Below are 24,124 nucleotides of genomic sequence, written 5' to 3' on the forward strand. Positions count from 1 at the left end.
ATGATGAGGTTTGCACACATGTCAGGAGGAATTTTGGTCCACTCCTCTTTGCAGATCATCTCTAAATCATTAAGAGTTCTGGGCTGTCGCTTGGCAACTCGCAGCTTCAGCTCCCTCCATAAGTTTTCAATGGGATTAAGGTCTGGTGACTGGCTAGGCCACTCCATGACCCTAATGTGCTTCTTCCTGAGCCACTCCTTTGTTGCCTTGGCTGTATGTTTTGGGTTATTGTCGTGCTGGAAGACCCAGCCACGACCCATTTTTAAGGCCCTGGCGGAGGGAAGGAGGTTGTCACTCAGAATTGTACGGTACATGGCCCCATCCATTCTCCCATTGATGCGGTGAAGTAGTCCTGTGCCCTTAGCAGAGAAACACCCCCAAAACATAACATTTCCACCTCCATGCTTGACAGTGGGGACGGTGTTCTTTGGGTCATAGGCAGCATTTCTCTTCCTCCAAACACGGCGAGTTGAGTTCATGCCAAAGAGCTCAATTTTTGTCTCATCTGACCACAGCACCTTCTCCCAATCACTCTCGGCATCATCCAGGTGTTCACTGGCAAACTTCAGACGGGCCGTCACATGTGCCTTCCGGAGCAGGGGGACCTTGCGGGCACTGCAGGATTGCAATCCGTTATGTCGTAATGTGTTACCAATGGTTTTCGTGGTGACAGTGGTCCCAGCTGCCTTGAGATCATTGACAAGTTCCCCCCTTGTAGTTGTAGGCTGATTTCTAACCTTCCTCATGATCAAGGATACCCCACGAGGTGAGATTTTGCGTGGAGCCCCAGATCTTTGTCGATTGACAGTCATTTTGTACTTCTTCCATTTTCTTACTATGGCACCAACAGTTGTCTCCTTCTCGCCCAGCGTCTTACTGATGGTTTTGTAGCCCATTCCAGCCTTGTGCAGGTGTATGATCTTGTCCCTGACATCCTTAGACAGCTCCTTGCTCTTGGCCATTTTGTAGAGGTTAGAGTCTGACTGATTCACTGAGTCTGTGGACAGGTGTCTTTCATACAGGTGACCATTGCCGACAGCTGTCTGTCATGCAGGTAACGAGTTGATTTGGAGCATCTACCTGGTCTGTAGGGGCCAGATCTCTTACTGGTTGGTGGGGGATCAAATACTTATTTCCCTCTGCAGAATGCAAATAAATTCTTATACTTTCCACAATGTGATTTTCCGGATTTAATTTGTGATGTGCTATCTCTCACTGTTACCAATAACCTACCCTTCAATTATGGGCTGCTCATGTCTTTGTCAGTGGGCAAACTTACAAAATCAGCAAGGGATCAAATACTTATTTCCCCCACTGTACCTGACTGGCTGGGGTGCCTCCAGGATCAGGTTTGGGAACCACTGCGCTAGTACCTTTTTCCTTTCATTTCACAGTACCCCCTAGCTGTAACAACAGGATTGGTGCTTCCTTCAGCTTTATAGATCCATACTATAGTACTAGGAAAACACTGTAAAATAGCACATCCTTAGTGCCCAACATTAGCCCTAAAATAGCACAACTTGGAGTTCCACATGATCTGGAAAATGAGTATCCCACAGGAAACAGCGAAAGTGACTCAAAAGAGGATCTCTGGACTAACGCTAACTGCGTCTCTAGTCCGGAAAGAAAAAAACAGACCAGAGACGCAGTTAGCGGTAGTCCAGCGATCCAAACATGCATTACTTCTGTTTTTAAGTTTTAATAGCAAAGCCAGCTTTTCATCTTCCCACCAAAACTCGCTATCAGCATTTACTGATTCCAACTTAATTACCCCAAGTTGAGATATAGGCAATAATTGCAGCAATAAAAGACTCCTGAGGCAGGCCCTTTGGCCGAAACACAGCCATGTCGAGTCTGTAGATTGATCAATAAACTCTATATTGAAGAGCATTGTCCAGTTCTCCTCTTTTGAGTTACCTTCGCTGTTTCCTGTGTGATTGCAAGTCTGCAAGGTTTTTGTTCTTCTGTGCATACATAAACAAGTATCCCTTCAATAACTTCTCAAAAACACCCAGCTGATTCTATGTACCTGGCTCTGCAACAGATGTGATCGAACATCTCTCTATATAAAACGCACCTTCAACGATCTACTGAAGCCTCCACAAGTCCCAACGTTCTAACTGCATGGTGGTGAAACCAAAATTTGCCCATGAGCAGTTGCCCCGCCCTCGCATAAAACGTGATGACGTCGAGGGCGGAGCAAATACACTCAACAAATCGCATCGTCCACAAAAACGTCACGTCAAACAACGCGAACGCGAAAGACCTGCAGAACAGGGAGGACTAACATCGGCCCGCCCCCCCCCCGTCACAACGGAGCACTGACACTAGGGAGAAAGCGAAGAAGCAAGCCAGCCTGAACGTGAGAATGAGGGAGGCTGCGAGCAAACCTGACCGTGAGAGGTAGGGACGGAGGCAGGCAGCATGAACAACGGAGGGAGGAAGGCAGGCAGCTGGAACGTGGCAGAGAGAGGCAGGGAGCCAGCTTGAACCTGGCAGAGGGAGGGAGCGAACGCGAAAGACCTGCAGCACAGGGAGGACTAACATCGGCCCGCCCCCACGTCACAATGGAGCACTGACACTAGGGACAAAGCGAAGAAGCAAGCCAGCCTGAACGTGAGAATGAGGGAGGCAGCGAGCAAACCTGACCGTGAGAGGTAGGGACGGAGGCAGGCAGCATGAACGACGGAGGGAGGGAGGCAGGCAGCTGGAACGTGGCAGAGGGAGGGAGGGAGCGAACGCGAAAGACCTGCAGCACAGGGAGGACTAACATCGGCCTGCCCCCGCGTCACAACGGAGCACTGACACTAGGGAGAAAGCGAAGAAGCAAGCCAGCCTGAACGTGAGAATGAGGTAGGCAGCGAGCAAACCTGACCGTGAGAGGTAGGGATGGAGGCAGGCAGCGTGAACGACGGAGGGAGGGAGGCAGCCAGCTGGAACGTGGCAGAGGGAGGCAGGGAGTCGGCTTGAACGTGGCAGAGGGAGGGAGGGAGGGAGCGAACGCGAAAGACCTGCAGCACAGGGAGGACTAACATCGGCCCGCCCCCGCGTCACAACAGAGCACTTACACTATGGAGAAAGTGAAGAAGCAAGCCAGCCTGAACGTGAGAATGAGGGAGGCTGCGAGCAAGCCTAAACATGAGAGGTAGGGACGGAGGCAGGCAGCGTGCATGACGGAGGGAGGGAGGCAGGCAGCTTGAACGTGGCAGAGGGAGGCAGGGAGCCGGCTTGAGCGTGACAAAAGACGAAGGGAGGGCGGGCCACGAGCCAGAAAGGCTGAGGGAGGGGGGCCCACAACCCTGAAGCTGGGAGAGGAGGGAGGAGGGGAGGAAAGAGGAGAGGGGACGGAAAAAACGGAGGGGAGGGAAGACGGGGGGAGGTGGAAGAAGGGCGGGAGACGGAGGGGGGGCCCTGCCACACACTCTCCCACAGACAGCCTCACTCTATGTCACAGACACACACACACTCGCACATTCACTCTGTCTCTCTCTCACACACAGTCACTGTCACACACACTCTCTCAAACATACACACTGTGATGACAACCTTGCTAGCGCCCGTTTCATTGGTCTCAGAAACGGGCCTTCTTTACTAGTGGTAGTATAAGACCTGCTGGTCAGATGTGACTTGGGAACCCCAACAAACCATTAGGTTTGAGAGGGTCCCAGAGCTTGAGTCCTATGAGAAGCTTCTTTTCAGTCTCCACAAAATGCAGACTTCTGGGACTGAATACAAGATTGCTGAAAAAAAGCTGTAATGAGATGATTTATACCTTGAATCTCTAAATTTAGTTGCAGACCTTATGAGGAGAGACTTGCTGATCTGAACATGCATACCTTGGAGGAAAGGAGAAACAGGGGTGACATGATACAGACATTCAAATATTTGAAAGGTATCAATCCGCAAACAAACCTTTTCGGGAGACGGGAATGTAGTAGAACTAGAGGACATGAATTGAGGTTGAAGGGGGGCAGACTCAGGAGTAATGTCGGGAAGTATTTTTTTCACGGAAAGGGTGGTGGATACATGGACTGCCCTCCCGCGGGAGGTGGTGGAGATGAAAATGGTAATTGAATACAAACATGCATGGGATGAACACAAAGGAATCCTGTTTAGAAAGAATGGATCTACAGAATCTTAGCAGAGATTGGGTTGCAACGCTGGTAATTGGGAAGCAAATCCAGTGCTGGGCAGACTTCTACGATTTACACCCTGATCATAACTGAATAGATATGGATGGGCTGGAGTGTAAATTTTAAGGGGCTTCGATATTAGCTTCAGAACTTTTAGTACTAGAACAATGCTGGGCAGACCTCTACAGTCTGTGCCCTGAGAATGGCAAAGACAAATCAAACTTGGGTATAAAGTATCGCATACCATGTAAAATGAGTTTATCTTGTTGGGCAGACTGGACGGACCGTACAGGTCTTTATCTGCCGTCATTTGAGTAACATAGGAGTCCTTTTACTAAGCCACGTAAGCGTGTATGTGCGCCCAACATGTGCCAAAATGGAGTTAACACCCAACTATCACGTTGCTCTTGTGGTAATTTCATTTTTGGTGCGTGACCGCTATGCGCGTCTGAAAAATATTTTTTATTTTCTGGCACGCTTAACAGACGCGCCAAGTGGTATTTTGCATGCGTAAGTCATTACTGCCCAGTTACCGCGTGAGTCTTTACCGCTAGGTCAGTGGCTGGCAGTAAGGTCTCAGACCCAAAATGGATGAGTAGAAATTTTCATTTTGCCACACGCCCATTTTCGGGAAAAAAAAGGCCTATTTTACAGGCGCGTTTCAAAATGGATTGGTGCGCGCCCAAAACCCACGCCAACACTACTGCAAGCCATTTTTTAGCACACCTTTGTAAAAGGACCCCATAGTAAATAAGCCTAAACGCTTCCTCTGGACACACTTTGAGTAAGTGTGTCCAGAGGAAGTGTTTAGGCTTATCTTCCAGCAATCTATGCGGTCCTGCCTCACCTAAATACTTAAGCAACTTTGAAATCCTTCCTGAATAGTAACTTCCCTCTAAAGGGAAGCCTCTACTGAAATTTATCCTGCCCCACCTCCCCCTGAGCACCCTTCATTAAACATGTAAGCTGATAGGTCCTTTGACTAGCTCCTGTGAACCCATTGGAGCAGCCATATTATCAAGCGGGGCGCATATTACATCACAGCTGCCTAATCTGAATGGAACTTGCCAACCATGATGTCAGCCCATTTTGCATGGCGAGAGGCAGTCAGCTTCAGTTGCAGAGGAGGTCCTCATGTGAGTTATCCTCTGGGGGAAGCGAAGAGTAACCAAAAGGATTAGAAATCTCACTGAATCTGATAGAGGCTGAGAATCACTGTTGCTATATTAAAGCTCTATTAAAATAGACTGCACTGGATGGAATGATTTTGCAGGCTAGAAAAAAAAATAGTCTTTCATTTTTTTATGCCAAACCATGACCTTATCCTTCCAGATGTAGGACAGCTGACTGCTGTGCAGTATACAGGAGCTACATCAACTTTTAATTTACTTATTTAGTTTGGCTGAGCCTGTCTTGATGTTTGTTTTTTGTTCTATCAACGATGGCATTCTTTTCTATTATTTCATTTTAGTGTATTTTAAGTTGTAAACCACTTAGATCCATATCCTTGGAATATGCGGTATAGCAATTTTTAAAATAAACAATAAACCTAAGAAAGGAGGCAGAAACTACCTTTGGCCTTCTGTGATTTTGTGTGTGCAGTGCAGTGCATTGCGTCCCATGTTTCCCATCAGTGTTGTACAGCACCGTGGCCCCGGCTGGGAGAAGGGAGGGGAGGGGAGGTAATATAACTCAAAGACAGTAGCTGTCAGCTGAGGAAGTGTGGCATTCATGGGGCAGCATGGTGCACACTCAGCCACCCTGGCAGACTGGCACAGACACTCTGGCTGCGGTTCACAGAACGCCTGCTCTCGCCTTCCCTTTCTTTTCAAAAAGCACAGCTGAGCCAAGAAAGAGGGGGACGGGGGAGAGAGAAAGAACTCGGCATGGCACGTTTTCACCTGCCATTTAATTGGATGTATTTTTAATTAATGGGGCCTCGGGGACCAACATGAGACAAGTTGATCTCTGAACAGGGACAGGGGAGGAATTGGGAGAGGTACGAGGATTGGACTACAGGGTGTGCTTACTGGAACAGTCCTGCCATCAATCACAGGCCAGTTTCCACTATTCAGTGCAAGGGGAAAAAAAGAAGCAAAACCAAGGGGCAGGTTGGCATGGGAAATTAAAAGAAACGCGTGGCACCTTTCTTCTAGGGTCACTTATGGCACAAGTTAAGTGGTTGTGGCTGAAGATGCTGCAGTGGGAAGAGATTCGTTGCTTTTGTTAATTGGAGACAGAGAAGACTCAGATTTCGTTTTCCTATGAATAAATAGTCAGATTTGTTGATGACATCTCTGAAAAGAGTTCTGGATCTGATTATATTGGGTGTGAGGATTCTTCTGCCATGTCCCAGATTTGACCCATCTAATAAAAATAAGAATGAGAACCTACTGTATCCCAAGTGTCTTGTGATATGGTTGCTCAGGGTAAGAAAAAAGTGTTTTCACCAAAAGACGTCAGCAGCTGAGAGAGGAGGTAGATGAAACTGAGGGAGTACAGAAAAGCAGCAACTAAGCGGGTCTTTTACAAAGGCGTGCTAGCATTTTTAGCGTGTGCTAATAATTAGCATGCACTAAACGCTAGAGATGCCCGTAGGAATATATGGGTCTCTCTAGCGTAAACATTAGTGCGCCTTTGTAAAAGGGGCCCTGAGTTTGTAAGAGGAATGGAAAGAATCTGGAAAGACTGCTGCTGACATTTTTCTTTAGGAGATAAATCTCTCTTATCTGTCCCCTTCTCCTCTACTGCTAATTCTAGACTCCATTCCTTTTATCTTGCTTCACCTCAGGCCCGGAATAGACTACCAAGCCTGTACGTCTAGCCCCATCTTTGGCTGCCTTCAAATCCAAACATAAAGCCCACCTCTTTACCACTGCTTTTGACTCCTAACCACTACTCACTTGCCCTGTCCTTTTATCCTCACCTCTTTATTCCCTTACCCTTATTGTTCTGTCTGTTTCCCTGTCTTATCTAGATTGTAAGCTCTTTGAGCAGGGACTGTCTTTTTGTGTATGGTGTACAGCGCTGCGTATGCCTTGTAGCGCTATAGAAATGATAAGTAGTAGTAGTAGTAGTAATGTAGAAGCCTGCCCTTGCAGATCAGCAACGCGGCCGCACAGGCTTCTGTTTCTGTGAATGCAGGACGTCAGACTCACAGAAACAGAAGCCTGCGCAGCTGCGTTGCTGATCTGCAAGGGCAGGCTTCTAGATGGAATGTTGCTAGTGGAGGATGGTTAGTGCAGTGGAACATGGAATGTTGTTACTATTTGAGATTCTGGAATGTTGCTATTACTTCAGATTCTACATGGAATGTTGCTACTATTGGAGATTCTAGATGGAATGTTGCTATTCCACTAGCAACATTCCATATTTAGACTGTGAGCTCTTTGAGCAGGGACTGTCTTTTTGTGTATGATGTACAGCGCTGCGTATGTCTTGTAGCGCTATAGAAATGATCAATGGTAGTAGGAGGAGGAGGAGGGTCAGAAACAACTTTGTACTTCTGTTCAGTGTAAATGAAGCTGCTAAAATTTGATAGAGGTTAAAACTTTTTATCAGGAGAAGTGATGGTTCTATAGTAACATAGTAAATGACGGCATGGTATGTGATACTTTATATCTATGCCCGAGTTTGATTTGTCCTTGCCTTTCTCAGGGTAGAAGTCTGCCCAGTACTGTTCTTGTACTAAGTTCTGAAGCTAACGTCGAAGCCCCTTAAAATTTACACTCAAGCCCATCCACATCTATTCAGTCACGATCAGGGCGTAGACCGTAGAAGTCTGCCCAGCTCCCGTACTGGTGATAAGGCTCTATAGTAGTCTATAGACAGATGCTCTTTTCACAAAGATAGCTAAGATGTAAAAAAAATATATATTGTTTGCTGCTAATAAAAAGAGTAAAATCAATAACAGATGTCTAGGACACACATATGAAAGCTAAAAATGAAATGTCTTGATCCAGTCTAAAATCTCTAACCATGAGTGTAAATTCTGTCACGATGCCGTTTTTAGCCCTGTATCCAGAGCTACAAGGACTTGAGAGCTACATTAGATAGCTCCAGGCCAGGAGTGATAGCCAGCATTCATTAATTGAATTATGGGATTTGTAGTCCTGGTTTGGGATTCTCAGATATCCTGCTTGATCAGTTTTATAAGGTGGGACAGGGAAAGTATGGGGTATTCTAGTTGGTCAGCTTCATAAGAAATGTGAGAGGAAGCTGGCAGGAATGTACACAGGGCAAAAATGTTCAGTTTTTGGCTGCTATAGCCCCTTTCCACATTTTTAGGCTGCATTTTCAGTTCATTTCATAGACTTGTTTTAATTAAAAATATGTAATTTGCATTAAAATATTTTGACATATGCTAACAATATACATTAATTCATAGGCTTATGCATGTTAAATTGATTTAGCATCCACTACATTTTTTAAGGAACACTGACAAACCAGTGCCTCTGTTTACAAAGGTGCGCAATAGGCGCATTAGTGTTTTTAACACACATTAAATGCTAACGCGTGTCAAACACTAACGCACCTATAGGAATATATTGGCATGTTAGTGCTTAACGCGCTTTAACTTTAAAGTCACATTAAAAACGCTAGCACGCCTCAGTAAACAACAGATGTGAACTAATGAATGCACATCCCTAAAATTTGCATGTTGGATTAAGTATGTGAACTTGTATGATCAACTACTGAGGATGGTAGAGGGAAAGGGAAAGGGGGTTGGGATTTGATATACCACCTTTCTGTGCTTACAATCAAAGCGGATTGCATATTACATACAGTTACAGTACTTATTTTTTATCTGAGGCAATGCAGGTTTAAGTGATATGAGGGGCTCATTTTCAAAGCACTTAGACACACAAAGTACCATATGGTAATTTGAATGTCTAAGTACTTTGAAAATGAGCCCCATGGTGGAGGAGCATTTTCAATATGATGTCTAAGTCCAACTTTGGACGTTTATGTCCAAAATTCAATTGGGGAATACAGCCATTATCAAAACAGAAAAACGTCTTTTTATTTTTTTTAATGGCTATTTCCTAGATGTTTTTGTGCTCTGTGCATTTATCTTGTTGGTCCATTTTTGGGAAAAAAAATCCAAGTGAAAAACGTACACAATCAAGCCATTGAGATGTAGAAGGAGCTAGCATTCTTAGTAGACTAGCCACACAGATGGTAGTGGGAGGCGGGGCTGGAGGTTGGGAGGCGGGGATAGTGCGGGGCAGACTTATACGGTCTGTGCCAGAGCCAGTGGTGGGAGGCGGGACTGGAGGTTGGGAGGCAGGGATAGCGCTGGGCAGACTTATACGGTCTGTGCCAGAGCCGGTGGTGGGAGGCGGGGATAGTGCTGGGCAGACTTATACGGTCTGTGCCCTGAAGAGCACAGGTACAAATCAAAGTAGGGTATACACAAAAGTAGCACACATGAGTTGTCTTGTTGGGCAGACTGGATGGACCGTGCAGGTCTTTTTCTGCCGTCATCTACTACTATGTTACATCCCAGGAGAGCAATGGGGCACCCTAGGGGGCACTGCAGTGGACTAAATAAATGCTTCCAGGCACACATCTCACCATTGCTCCCTTATCTTGTCTGCTGAGCCCCCCAACCCCCCTCCCAAAACCCACTACCCCCAACTGTACACCACTTCAATAGCCCTTATGGGTGAAGGGGGCACCTATATGTGGGTACAGTGGGTTTCTGGTGGGTTTTGGGCTCACAGTTTCTACCACAATTGTACCAGGTAGGGAGAGGTATGGGCCTGGGTCCACCTGTCTGCAGTGCACTGCACCCACCACTAGACTACTCCAGGGACCTACATGCTGCTCTAATGGATCTGAGTATAACATCTGAGGCTGGCATAGAGGCTGGTAAGTAATATTTTTAATCACATTTCTGAGGGGTGGGAGGAAGTTAGTGACCACTGGGGGAGTAAGGGGAGGTCATCCCTGATTCCCTCCAGTGGTCATTTAGGGCATTTGTTGTGGCTTATTCGTTAATAAAACAGATCTAGACCAAAACGTCCAACTTATAGCCCTGAATGTTTTTCTTTTGTTCCATTATGGAAGAAAAAATGTGCAAGTGTTAGGAACACCCAGATCCCGTTCTTAATATGCCCTGACACACCCCCTTTGTGATTTGAATGCACTTGTGACGGACTTCATAGAAAAACGTCTAAAAATTGGTTTTGAAAATACCAGTTTGGACATTTTTGTGAGAAAAATGTCTAAATGCAGATTTATGCCACTTTTTAGACGTTTTTCTCTTTTGAAAATGAGCCCCTTAGAGTCCCAAGGAGCTGCAGTGGGAATCAAACCTAGTTCCCCTGGTTCTTAGGCCACTGCACTAACCATTAGGCTACTCCTCCAAAAAGGAGGAAAACGAAAATGGACTTGATAAGGAATGATATCCCACAAGTGGTCATGCTCTTACAACCAGCAGTTAAAATGTGTCTTGTAGTGTGGAGGAACAAAGGGGCTGTCATCTACTGTACTCTGGCCAGATGTTCATGTACAAAGCCAAGAGGCAGCATTTGACTGGAGAGAACCTCTTGGATTACAGGTTCTCTATCAGGCAATGGAGCTTAGCCATGGTTATCTGCTATTAGCCTAAATTGCAAAGGATAAGAAGGAAAGGCCAAAGCCATCAGTAGCTCCAAATCCAACATTTCTCATGCAACCTGCCAAAATCTTTGCTCTGGTCAACCTCTCACAACTGTTCTCTCTTGCCATGACTGTCTAGTCCTGCTGGGAGTCCTTGTTAGGTAACACAGCTGGTGCCATAACTTCAAATACCTATTTGGAGTGATGTTAGTGGAGAAAGATGGGAAAGGGGCAAAAGCTAGAAAATCCCATCTCTTTAGAGCCAAAGTGCTCCACTTAATCTAGGGAAGAAATTAATGTCATGGAGTGCAAATGTATGCCCTATTCAGTCCACCTTTTAGCACTTTATTGCAAAGAGTATTTCATAGTCTTTAGTGAAGACAATGGAGTGGACAGGTGGAGATGAAAACATAAGTACATAAGTAATGCCATACTGGGAAAAGACGAAAGGTCCATCGAGCCCAGCATCCTGTCCCTGACAGCGGCTAATCCAGGTCAAGGGCACCTGGCAAGCTTCCCAAACGTACAAACATTTTATACATGTTATTCCCGAAATTGTGGATTTTTCCCAAGTCCATTTAGTAGCGCTCTATGGACTTGTCCTTTAGGAAACCATCCAACCCCTTTCTAAACTCTGCCAAGCTAACCGCCTTCACCACGTTCTCCGGCAACGAATTCCAGAGTTTAATTACGCGTTGGGTGAAGAAATCTTTTCTCCTATTTGTTTTAAATTTAATACACTGTATCATCGCATGCCCCCTAGTCCTAGTATTTTTGGAAAGCGTGAACAGACGCTTCACATCCACCTGTTCTACTCCACTCATTATTTTATATACCTCTATCATGTCTCCCCTCAGCCGTCTCTTCTCCAAGCTGAAAAGCCCTAGCCTCCTTAGTCTTTCTTCATAGGGAAGTCGTCCCATCCCTGCTATCATTTTTGTCGCCCTTCGCTGCACCTTTTCCAGTTCTACTATATCTTTCTTGAGATGCGGCAACCAGAATTGAACACAATACTCAAGGTGTGGTCGCACCATGAAGCCATACAACTGCATTATAACATCCTCACACCTGTTCTCCATACCATTCCTAATAATACCCAACATTCTATTCGCTTTCCTAGCCGCAGCAGCACACTGACCAGAAGGTTTCAGTGTATTATCAACGACGACCCCCAGATCCCTTTCTTGGTGCGTAACTCCTAACGTGGAACCTTGCATGACGTAGCTATAATTCAGGTTCTTTTTTCCCACATGCATTACCTTGCACTTGCTCACATTAAATGTCACCTGCCATTTAGCCGCCCAGTCTCCCAATCTCGTAAGGTCCTTCTGTAATTTTTTACAATCCTCTCACGAGTTAATGACTTTGAATAACTTTGTGTCATCAGCAAATTTAATTACCTCGCTGGTTACTCCCATCTCTAAATCACTTATAAATATATTAAAAAGCAGTGGTCCTAGCACTGACCCCTGAGGAACCCCACTAACTACCCTTCTCCATTGTGAATACTGCCCATTTAACCCCACTTTGTTTCCTATCCTTCAACCAGTTTTTAATCCACAATAGGACATTTCCTCCTATCCCATGACCCTCCAATTTCCTCTGTAGCCTTTCATGAGGTATCTTGTCAAACGCCTTTTGAAAATCCAGATACACAGTGTCAACCAGTTCCCCTTTGTCCACTTGTTGGTTTACTCCTTCAAAGAATTGAAGTAAATTGGTCAGACAAGATTTCCCCACACTAAAGCCATGCTGACTTAGTCTCAGTAATCCATGTCCTCGGATGTGCTCTGTAATTTTGTTTTTAATAATAGCCTCTACCATTTTCCCCGGCACCGATGTCAGACTCACCGGTCTATAATTTCCCGGAACTCCCCTGGAACCTTTTTAAAAAATCGGTGTTACATTGGCCACCCTCCAATCTTCCGGTACCATGCCCGATTTTAAGGATAAATTGCATAACGGTAATGGAATTCAAACATGGGTGGTTCAAACACAAAGGAATCCTGTTTAGAAGGAATGGATCCATGAAATCTTAGCAGAGATTGGGTGACAACACCAGTAATTGGGAAGCAAAACCAGTGTTGAGTAGACTGGGCAGACTTCTATGGTCTATGTCCTGGTCGTAACTAAAATAGATATGGATGAGCCAGAGTGTAAATTTAAGGGGCTTCGCCGTTAGCTTCAGAACGTTTAGTACAAGAACAATGTTCTACAGTCTGTGCCCTGAGAATGGCAAGGACAAATCAAACTCGGGTATACATATAAAGTGTCGCATCCCATGTAAAATGAGTTTATCTTGTTGGGCAGACTGGATGGACTGTACAGGCATTTATCTGCCATCATTTACTATGTTACTATGTTACAATGTCAGAACATCTTCAGTCCTCTTTTTTTCTTTGAACTCTGAATGAACTTCATGACCGAAAAGTACCACTGAAGATATGAGACTTGTAATGAATAGCAAGAAACCAAGTGAACAAGTGCTATGTATCCTACTATTATGCAGCTCTACCAATGCACCTTCCTCCACTCCTCTAATAGTCCACACAGACTGACTTGGTAACATTTCTAAGGCATAAAGCAGAAGGAATGATATCCTGTAGGTGATCAGGCATCCTTAACACAGTGGGTGGCAGTAGGGTAAGGAAGAGTGATGGTCACAGCAAGAGCAATGTAGGTGATCAGGCTTATATGATTGGCTGCTGATATATATCCTTAGCTAGAGCAATATAGGGGGGGGACAATGAGGCAGGGTCTTATCTGCTAACATCTACTACATTGCTAAGTAAATAAACAGCAACTAGACTGATACATTGTGTGTTATGGATATATGCTTAAAGCTAGATGTGAATGTACACTACAGATAGACAGATATAGGAGGTTAATATATTCTGTATAGATAAACCGTATTCATGCTTGGATATTGAATACATATAGCTGCCGATACGGATTGATAGCTCACTGTAATATATAGCTTAGAATTGCTAGAATTTGCATTTAGATAGCTAGGTGCCCGCATGGCTCAGATTCCACTCTGTGCATTTCAATGCAGAGCAGCCTGAGCCCTCTGTGCTTTCCTGCCACCCTTCAGCAGGCACTGCCAATGGAGCAGCTGGCAGGCATGCGCCACAGCTCTAGCCTGGCTTGTGAAGCTGCAGAAACAGGAGCCTCTCCCACTGTTTTTGCTTTGGCCATAAGACAGAGCACACGCTGAGGACTCTCTGCATTGCAGGTTCCCTGGAGCTGGGGAAAAGTGTCAAGGGCTTGGGAATGCTGGCACACAACCTCTTTATGAGGAAACTTGGACATTAGCTGTTGGGGGAAACAAAAACAACCAGCAGCTCAATCAGATGGCATTCTATTGTTAAGAGGTGGGAGGCTTTTTTGAATTGCCTTTGAATTAAAATAATCTTCAAGCAGGCCCCACCCCCTCCACCTCCAGTCCCTCAGTGCCAACAGCTCAGGCCCTGCTGCATACATGCTCATGGTTCACAGACAATGATTTAAGAGTGACACAGCTACAAGCACACTATTCCCTCAAGCCTCTCCAATAAATACAGTATAAGTTCTGTTATCCACCCAAATCTGTTTCTCCCCCCCCCCCTCTTTAGTACTATTTATTGGGCAGAGGGGTGCATATCTGCCCTGTGTGTTGCCCTCTAGTCAAGGGCAAATGTGGAGTCCTCCCTCCCTTCTTGACTTCTCCCCCTTCCTTTGTGTGACCCTACTCTCCTTTTCCCCTAGCTAATGGTTTCTCTACCTCTTGCTGGTGCCGTTCTCGGCTCAAACTTTCCTATTATTACATTGTAGTTCCTTTCTAACCTTCTAGTCTGTAAAGCGTTTAGACCTGTCTTCAGTTTTACTGGTATAGCAAAATGTATATATAAATAAATAGGGGTATGATAGATTATGGGGCTTTTCATTGGTACTAAGCAGACTATTGTAATTCTTAATATCAGGGTTGATAGGAGCCAGATCTGTGGGTGCCAGTGGGTATTGAGCACCCCCAAATATTGAAGAAACTCCTTCACTTTTCCAAGGAGGGGTTATTTATATTGTGTTTGGCACCCCCAATCATTTTGAAATGTTGGTGCCTATGTCAGAGTTTGCCTGTGGCTAGTTAATGCACAATGTTGCCATCAAGCTGATTATGGGTGAGAAAAGATTTGGTCATGTGACCCCTGTGCTTAGAGTTGCACACTGGTTGCCTATCGAGGTGCAAGTTTTAACATCCTATGTTTAGTACAGAAACATTTTTACAAGGGATTCCCTCAGTATCTGGCTAAGGTTATGTCTTCTGTGAACTCTCAAGGGCTCGGAGATCATCTCAGATGAGCCACTGTTGTCTGTTGTAAGATTGATATCTACTAGACAAGCACTTTGTTATATGGACCCACTTTTATGGAATAAACTCCCCTTCTCTGTCAGAAAAGAATCACATTATCTTTGCTTCCAAAAGCAGTTGCAAACATTTCTGTTTGAGCAAGCATATGAGGCTGGGGCAGGCTGATAATTTTATTGTATGGCATTTCTTGATTTTATTGCAGTATTGATGTTTATTGTAAGCTGCTTTGGTTCAATTTGGTTTATGAAAGGTGAGATATAAAGTGGAAAAAATCAAATCAACTATCTCCTAACTATCAACTGTACTAGCTTGATCGCCAGCTGGATATTACTCCTTTTCCATTTTGTCCTAATTTGGAAAGAGTAACCAGGGCAGCCTGCTGCCCCTACAAGGAAACTTGCCACTCCCACCTCTAGACTGTATATGAGAATACACCAAAATCAATCAGCTTTCACTGTTTCATACTGGGTGACCTTGCCTCCTCTTTTGGGAGGGGGGGGGGGTTAATGCTGCCGCGCCACCTCACTCTGCCAGCTGCTTTTGTCATCTGTATTATTTAGCTCTCTCCTCTTCTGGGCGGCACATCTAAGTTTCCATACCTAGACCAATACCCATAATCTCCAATTCTTTCACACAACCTCTTCTTCCCTCTGACCTCTGTACCTAAAAAACCCAACAACCTAAACTGTATTGCAGGATTGGTTTCTATCTTATTGTTAGTAGATTGCAGAGAAAATATTTATCTCCATGTCATTTGAATTTCTGCCATTGTGAATTTTATGTTCTAAATGGAGAAATAAGGGTTAACAAACAAGTTGCAGGTAAGACCTTTTTTAATGGGAAGTGGCCATTCTTCTATGCTAAACATATGAATAATACTCCTGTGGATTTTCCTGTAGATTTTGAAGGGAAGATCCCCCAAGCCCCATATGTCTTCATCTGTCTAGCGTTCTTGATCTGATTTTATCTCCAAGGAGTAGGGGCTGTCTATTATAGGTGTCTGTAGATGCTGCCTATACCTGGTAGTATTGTACAAATAATAAACAGTTTGGGGCTTTTTTGTGATGGTGTAAAAGGGAGAGAAGATTCATCGCCTTGCTGAAAGTGTAGATGCAACCTCTAAGATCATAATATTTGCCATACTGGGTCAGAACAAAGGTCCATCAGGCTCAATATCCTGTTTCTAATAGAGTCCAATCCAGGGCCAAGCCTAGTACCTGGCAGGATCCCAAAACATAATAGGTAGAAATAGAAATACATTTGGATTTATTTATCTTTTTATTTCTACATTCTCTGTAAGTTCCTTTGTTTAGTGAGAAAAGGTATGGATGTGTACAGGAGTTTCCTAGAAGGAACCCCAGAATCAGTAGGCACAGTGAGCTTTGTTGTCAAATACACTTTGAACAATGAGTTGTTTCCTCCAGGAGCGTAGCCAGACCTATCATTTTGGGTGCACCCAAGTTAACCCGGGTGGGCGCTTCCCACCCCCAGCCCCGTCCATACAAATATTTTTTTTAAACTTTCACTCTACCCCTGCTGCACCTCTTTCTTCCCCCCTCACCCAGCATCTGCTCCTTTCTCTAGCCCCTGCCATCCTGTCAACCCCCAGCCCAGCATCTCCTCCTCCCTCCCTCCCTGGTCTACCTCTAGGCCATCACCGGCAGCGATTCCAGTAAGCAGCCAGCACCAGCCCTATAAGCTTCCCTCTACCACATCCCCACTAGTGAAGAAAAAGTAAGTGATGTCATTGAGGGCAGGACGCAATAAAGAGAAACCTGCAAGGCTGCTGCAGGTTGCTTACAGGAATCACTGCTGGCAATGGCTCAAAGTAGATGGGGCAAGGGTTCAGAGAGAGCAGGCAGCTGCCATGAGGGCGAGAGAGAGAAGCGTGAGGCACCACCAATGAGGTGCTTTGGGGGCCACTAGACTGGGTGGGCCTGAGGCAAGAATGGGTGGGCTTGTGCCCACCCAGACCCACCTGTAGCTACGCCATTGGTTTCCTCTCACTTTTATCATTAGGGTATAAGGGATGAGCTTTTCAAAAAGACATGACATGTGTGGGTGTGGGTGGGTATGTGTGTGTGGGGGGGGGGGGCTGAACTTGAGAGGCTTTCTCCCTTCTTGAGTGCCATAGGCTGTAACTAGGGGTGGGTGAGAGGGGCAGTCTCTAACATGCCAAGCTCTTTGGGGGTAAAAAATGATTGATTTGCAAGCATGGGCTAGCAGTGGATGAAAAGTCAAGAAGAATGCCACTCTCTTCTTACCATGGAAGGTGAGAGGAATGAGCACTGGACTGGGGGAAAAGAATGGACAGAGCAAAAAAGATTTGAGGGTCAGCATGGGGATCAGGATAGGAATGAAGGGCTTGACTACACTATGTGCCAACAGTGCCTGGTTACAGCTCTGCTTCTATCAGAAGGAGAGCAAGCAAGAAAGGAAGGAAGGCAACTCAAGAGGTGAAGGGAGGTGGCTCAGTCATTCATCTGATTTCTCCTTCACATGAACACTTAGATGTCTGTGTCTATGTGTATGCGCATGTGCATACATGTAGCGTGTCAGTGTGTGTTTTTGGTTTATTAGCATTATTCTGCATTGTGATGCAGAGAGAGTTAGTGTAACAGCTGTTCCTTGCTTGCCGTGTTTATTGTTACCTAGAGACAGTCCACTGGCTTCTTCCCAGCTTCCAATCCCCCCACCCCCAGTAGTCCTGAATTTGCCCTGGCTCTGATGAGAGATTTATAGCATGCCCATGTCATGCCATTAACTCTTACTTCCCCAAGATGATCAGAGATCAACCTGAATTCCTTGCTCACCCCAAGAATCAGGAGCTACAGATTAAACTTTCCTCATAAGTCTTCAAGCAGCATGTGCTGACCGCTGAGCAGGGTCTGTGCTGGCAGCTGCCACCTGGAAAGAAAAGGGAAGCCTGCCACTGTCTAGGTGCACTGGCAGAACAAAAGATGCAGGTTGCAGGTGAGATTTACAGAGTGCTTCCTCCCATTTGTGCCTGTTACCAAGAAAAATGCATTTTGTGAATGAGATCCTGAAAAGAGTCATCTCTGTCTATTTGCCATTTTGTGTTCATGCTGGAGCAATTCCCAACCAAAACTTGGCTCTGGTTCTCTGTCTCCTGTGTACCTGACCTGTCAGCAGCTTTCTACATGCCATCAGGAAGTGAAAGGGGGCAAAACTCCCATTACAAAGGGAATGTGAAGGAGAAGCTGAACATGATGGTTTCCTGATAAGAGCCAAAGAGGAAAGAGTAAACAGAAAGTTTTGGCACTTATGATTCTGGGTTACTACTACTACTACTATTTAGCATTTCTATAGCGCTACAAGGCGTACGCAGCGCTGCACAAACATAGAAGAAAGACAGTCCCTGCTCAAAGAGCTTACAATCTAATAGACAAAAAATAAATAAAGTAAGCAAATCAAATCAATTAATGTGAACGGGAAGGAAGAGAGGAGGGCAGGTGGAGGCGAGTGGTTACGAGTCAAAAGCAATGTTAAAGAGGTGGGCTTTCAGTCTAGATTTAAAGGTGGCCAAGGATGGGGCAAGACGTAGGGGCTCAGGAAGTTTATTCCAGGCGTAGGGTGCAGCGAGACAGAAGGCGCGAAGTCTGGAGTTGGCAGTAGTGGAGAAGGGAACAGATAAGAAGGATTTATCCATGGAGCGGAGTGCACGGGAAGGGGTGTAGGGAAGGATGAGTGTGGAGAGATACTGGGGAGCAGCAGAGTGAGTACATTTATAGGTTAGTAGAAGTTTGAACAGGATGCGAAAACGGATAGGGAGCCAGTGAAGGGTCTTGAGGAGAGGGGTAGTATGAGTAAAGCGACCCAAGAATGTTATTGATTTAAATGCCTAAGCAGGTGGGTCTTTTCTTGGGACTCTAATGCATGAACGGCTTTGGACTAATAGTGCTATCATGCAGGTGACTGAGGACTTTATTTCACATTTAGCCTAATATGGGCTGGTTCCTCCGCACTGCCCTCTCTCCCATCCATGCTTTTCCTTTTAAGGAGAAAGGTGATTCTCCTAAGATGGTGACTATGGCTTCAAAAAGTCATACAGCTATGAATAAGACCGATTCTTTACACAGCACCAGTGATTTGGGGGGGGGGGGGTGAGGGGGAGAGGGTCTCTGTTCTTGAGATAGGTTTTCTAAGGTCTATGACCAAAATGTTTCCAATTTTGGATGTAGCTCACTTCTTTTCAGTAGTAGTAGTTCAAGTTACACTCAGGTGTAGCAGGTATTTCTCTGTCACCAGAGGGCTCACAAATTAGTTTGTACCTGTGCAATGGAGGATTAAGTGAGTTACCCAAGATCATACAAGAAGCAGCAGTGGAATTTGAACCCTGGCTTCCCTGGTTCCCAAACCACTGCTTTAACTATTAGGTTACTCCTTCACTCTCTCCTCACAAATGTTCCAGTGGAGACTGGAACATCTCCTGCCTTCTCTAGCAATATCTCTCACTCGAGAGCTTTGAAATGTTGGCCTGTGTGGGAAGGTCCTTCTGTACCACTGCTGGTGGGGTGGAGTCAGATCCGTCTCAATACTAGTACTAGTAAAGTGTGAGAAAAACCCTTTTTCATACCAGCAGTGAAAGGATAGGGGAAATACTTTTCTGAGTGTTGATAGGAGAGGGATGATGAAAGGTATTTTTCTGGTACCAGTACTGGCTGGCTGTGGGAAGACCTGTACCATCACTAGTGCGTATGTAAAGGTCCCTCTCTGAACTAGCATTGGTAGCATATGAAAAGACCCTATCTCTATGCTAGTGCTGGTGGACTGTGGAATAAAAAAGTGTGGGTGGCGGAGGGGTACGACTGGATAGACACTGAAGATGTCTGGGTCAGCAGGGGTAATCTGTGTTTCCTGGTATTGACTGGTGATATTGGACCTTAACTCTCCAGAATCAGTCACTGGTTTCCAGGGGAAGAGCTTCATTCCTGAGAATATCAAGGAAAGCACATCATTGGAGTGATCTTGAGTAGTCCATGTTGTTTGCGCATTTGTAGACATTGCAGCCAGTTTTCATAAGGGGGAAAGGGAAATGGGACTTGATATTCTGCCTTTCTGAGGTTTTTGCAACTACATTCAAAGCGATTTACATATATTCAGGTACTTATTTTGTACCAGGGGCAATGGAGGTTTAAGTGACTTGCCCAGAGTCACAAGGAGCTGCAGTGGGAATCGAAGTTCATCGAATTCAGTTCTCCAGGATCAAAGTCCACTGCACTAACCACTAGGCTACTCCTCCACTAGCAACATTCCATGTAGAAGCCTACCCTTGCAGATCAGCAACGCGGCCGCGCAGGCTTCTGTTTCTGTGAGTCTGACGTCCTGTTTTAATGGTTCTCCGATACCATCTGATGTAAGATTCCATTCGGAAGGAGATAAAGGTTTTGTAGTGAAAGCAAGCGAGAACGTAAATTTGAAGTATAAAAAATATTAAAAAATACACTGGTGACAAAAGTAATACCCTGGTGACAATATGAGACTTCCCCAATTCACATATATCTAAATTAATTGATATACACATTGTTTCACTTACAAGATTCTAAAAACTCACTATCTCTACCAGTTTGAGTATTGTATATCCTAGAAATAAGCAGTGGATTTTCCCAAGTCCATCTTAATAATGGCTTATGGACTTTTCATTTAGGAAGATATCCAAACCACCTTTTTTACACCCTGCTAAGCCAACTGCTTTTACCACATTCTCTGGCAACAAATTCCAGCGTTTAATTACAAGTTGAGTGATGTTAGGCACCATAAAAACTGAGCACTAAGTTAGTATAACAGCAGAGTGGCACGCCAAATCTCTTATTGAATACTAGCCTACGTCCACGATTAGGTGTCAAGCTTTAGGTGTGACCACTTACAACATGTCTACTATGGCTGACATAAATGGTGGTGCCTAAATGCAGCAGTTGAGCACATAAAGGCAACTAGTTTTTAAAGTGCATGCAAGAATAGTCAGAATGCAGCTGACATTCCCATGCCCCTCCCACATTAATGCTTCCTGTGCTTTTGCATAAAAGAAAAGTTAGGCTGTTCCACATGCAACTGCAAATTAGTGCCAATTAGTGCTTGTTAATGCCAATTATTGGTATTTATCACCAATTATTTGCCAATTTAGTGCCAATTAATTATGTTATGTGTGTAACTGGCCCTATTCTATAACTGTGTGCCACCAAAGTGTGGGTACCATTTATAGAATTTGGGGGATGGTGCATTGATAATGGAGATACTGCAGTGCCAATAATGGAAGTAGGGTGGTATTGATAATGAAGTGGGGCAGTACAGGTATGCAGGGGTCATGGAATAAATCCAGACCTGGCTCTGCCCATCCCTAATGACCTGCTCATGTAATGGATCTAGTGCCCTCCAGCACATCATTCAAAGGTGCCCAGTGACCCCATCTCTGCAGGGAAACTTAAATCACAGTGCACTGTAGGATATGTAATCCTGCTGCCTCTATTTGAAATTCGCAGTCCAGGTCCCAAAATGCCTGAGTAGGATGTTTTAGTAACAACTGACCTAAAGACCTCCCCTCAATCAGTCTGTTCTTAAAGCCAATAAAGCAGTGGTCTCTAACACGTAGCCTGAGAAGTCCTCCATTATGGCCCTCAAACAGTCAAGAGAAATGGTCTACACCCTCCCTTTCTCCTGCGAGGTCTGTGTCTTCTCACTCTCAGCACCATCTACCCGCCCATCTCAGCCCTCAGAACATGCCTTTAACTCTGCCGCCCTGAAGGCATGCTGCTTCTGTAACCCTCCTGAAGCCTCTCTCTGTAGCATCCCACCCAGAAACAGGAAGTTCTGTCAAAGGAGGAAGGACACTACAGAGAAAGGCTTTGGGTGGGTAAGAGAAGCAGCATGTCTTTAGCATGGCAATGTTAAAGGCAAGTTCGGAGGGCTGAAATGAGTAGATAGATGGAGCTGAGAGTGAGAGGACATGGACCATTGGGAGGGAGGGGTGCATAAGTGCCCAAAGGAAGAGGGAAAAGAGAGAGATGCGGACCACAGGGAGGGGTGGGGTTTCAAAGGGACTGATGCTGGAAATAGGGGATGGAAAAAGCAAAGATGGAGATAAAGGAAGAAACTGTGACCATGGAGATGGTGTCTTTGCAGAAGAGGGGAGAGGAGAGGAAGGGAAGAGAAGAGAGATGGGAGGAGATGGTGCCCAATTAGAGGAAAGGATGGGGAGAGAAAAGGTAGGAGATGGTGTCCATGGAGAGGAGGGGAAGGGAAGAGAAAAGGGAGGTGATCCTGCCTATGGATAGAGGGAAAGGGAAGAGAAAAGGGAGGTGATCTTGCCTATGGATAGAGGGAAAGGGAAGAGATGGCAACTAGATAGATTTGAGAAGGAGGAAGCAAAATTGAAGAAGGTTGAATGTGAAAGATGGATATAAGGCAGGAAGCGAAGGAGGAACAAAATGATTAAAAAGATAAAATCATTAGACAACAAAGTTAAGAATAATGATTTTATTTTTTATTTTAAAAGTTAACCCCTGGATTCTACATATTGCACTGATATTTCCGCGCAGAAATCAAAGCGTATTCTATAACAATGTGCATAACCTAAATGGTTAACAAGCTAATCAGCACTGATAATTGGGTGTTAACAACCAACTATCAGCACTAATTGGAATTAATTAGAATTTACCTGCACTACTTGCTAAGCGTATTCTGAAAGGTGGTGCGTGTAAATTCTAATGTGCTCTGCCAAAAAGGGGGCATGGCCATGGGTATGGAATGGGTGGGCTGTGGGCGTTCTGAAAATGTATGCACAGAGTTAAAGAATATACCTGCTCCATGCCTAACTTAGGCGTCAGTATTTGCATCAAGTTTTCCTTAGTGTAAATGGATGTGCCTAGAGTTGGGCACTGGCTTGGCTGCTAGGCATATTCTATAAACCACACCTAAATCTAGGCGTGGTTTATAGACTATGCTTAAGTGGAATTTTTTTTGTGCCAATTTTCAGGCACCATAGATAGAATCTTGTCCTAAATGAGTAAGCCTGAAATCTTTTGGTGGCCCTCTTGTGTCCACTTTGCTGCCCTTTACATGAAAAAGGTTGGAGACCACTGCAGTAGAGCATTTTGTCTGAGGTGACCCTGTAGCTTTCTCTGTCTTCCTCTATCCTTCTGTTTTCCTATTTCATTCTATCCCATTATTTTCCTCTCTTCTTCTAGCCTTCTCTTTTACCCTCTTTCTTCCTTCTCTCAGATTCAATGTCTTCTCCTTTCTCTTCCCCATCCATCTGCTAGTCTCTTCCTCTTTTCTCTTCCATCCCCATGTTTTCCTCTTTTTGCATCACTTCTCCCTTCCTCTGTTTTGCTTTTTCTCTCTGCCCCCAGCCCCAGTGCTAAATCAGATGCCAGCCAGTTCATAACTGAGGGGTTTTGGGCTCCCATAATCGGGTTAGATGTCCTGCAGCCCAGGAGAGACACTGGGCCTTTAAGTGTGAGACTCACCCCCTCTACCTTCTCTCTCTCTCTCTCTCTCTCTCTCTCTCAGCAAGTTTTTATGCGATTACAAGCGCTGCATGATAATTAGTGCTAAACTCATTTGCACAACTACAGTTAATTGGCTACAACAATTAATTAATGTGTTGGAAATTTGGCACTAGAAAAAAAAAGTTTTGTCATCAAAAAAAATTGGAAAGTAGTTCTCTCATAAAAATGCCGAGATTTTCTCCAGTAGTTTCCTTAAACTCTTTCTTCCCTTTCATGCGTATAAACTTTTTCTTACTTTTCTGGAATCTTTATCTCTCTCCTTCTTCTTCTTTTTTTTGTATTCTTTCTTTATTTTTCTCTTCTTTTTCCTTTTTTCCTTCTTTTCTTTTTTTCCTCTTTTTTTACAACTTAAGCAAACTCATTTCCCTGATAAAATACAGCATGACTAATGAGCGGAGCATGTAGAGAATCATTGGGAAAATGTCCTTGGAAGACGAATGCATTTTCAGCAGAATAATTAACTTAATTAACAAATTCACATGCATATTCATCAGGCTATTAATGTCTTC

Source organism: Microcaecilia unicolor, chromosome 12, assembly GCF_901765095.1.
Source record: "Microcaecilia unicolor chromosome 12, aMicUni1.1, whole genome shotgun sequence".
In the NCBI taxonomy this organism is placed as follows: domain Eukaryota; kingdom Metazoa; phylum Chordata; class Amphibia; order Gymnophiona; family Siphonopidae; genus Microcaecilia; species Microcaecilia unicolor.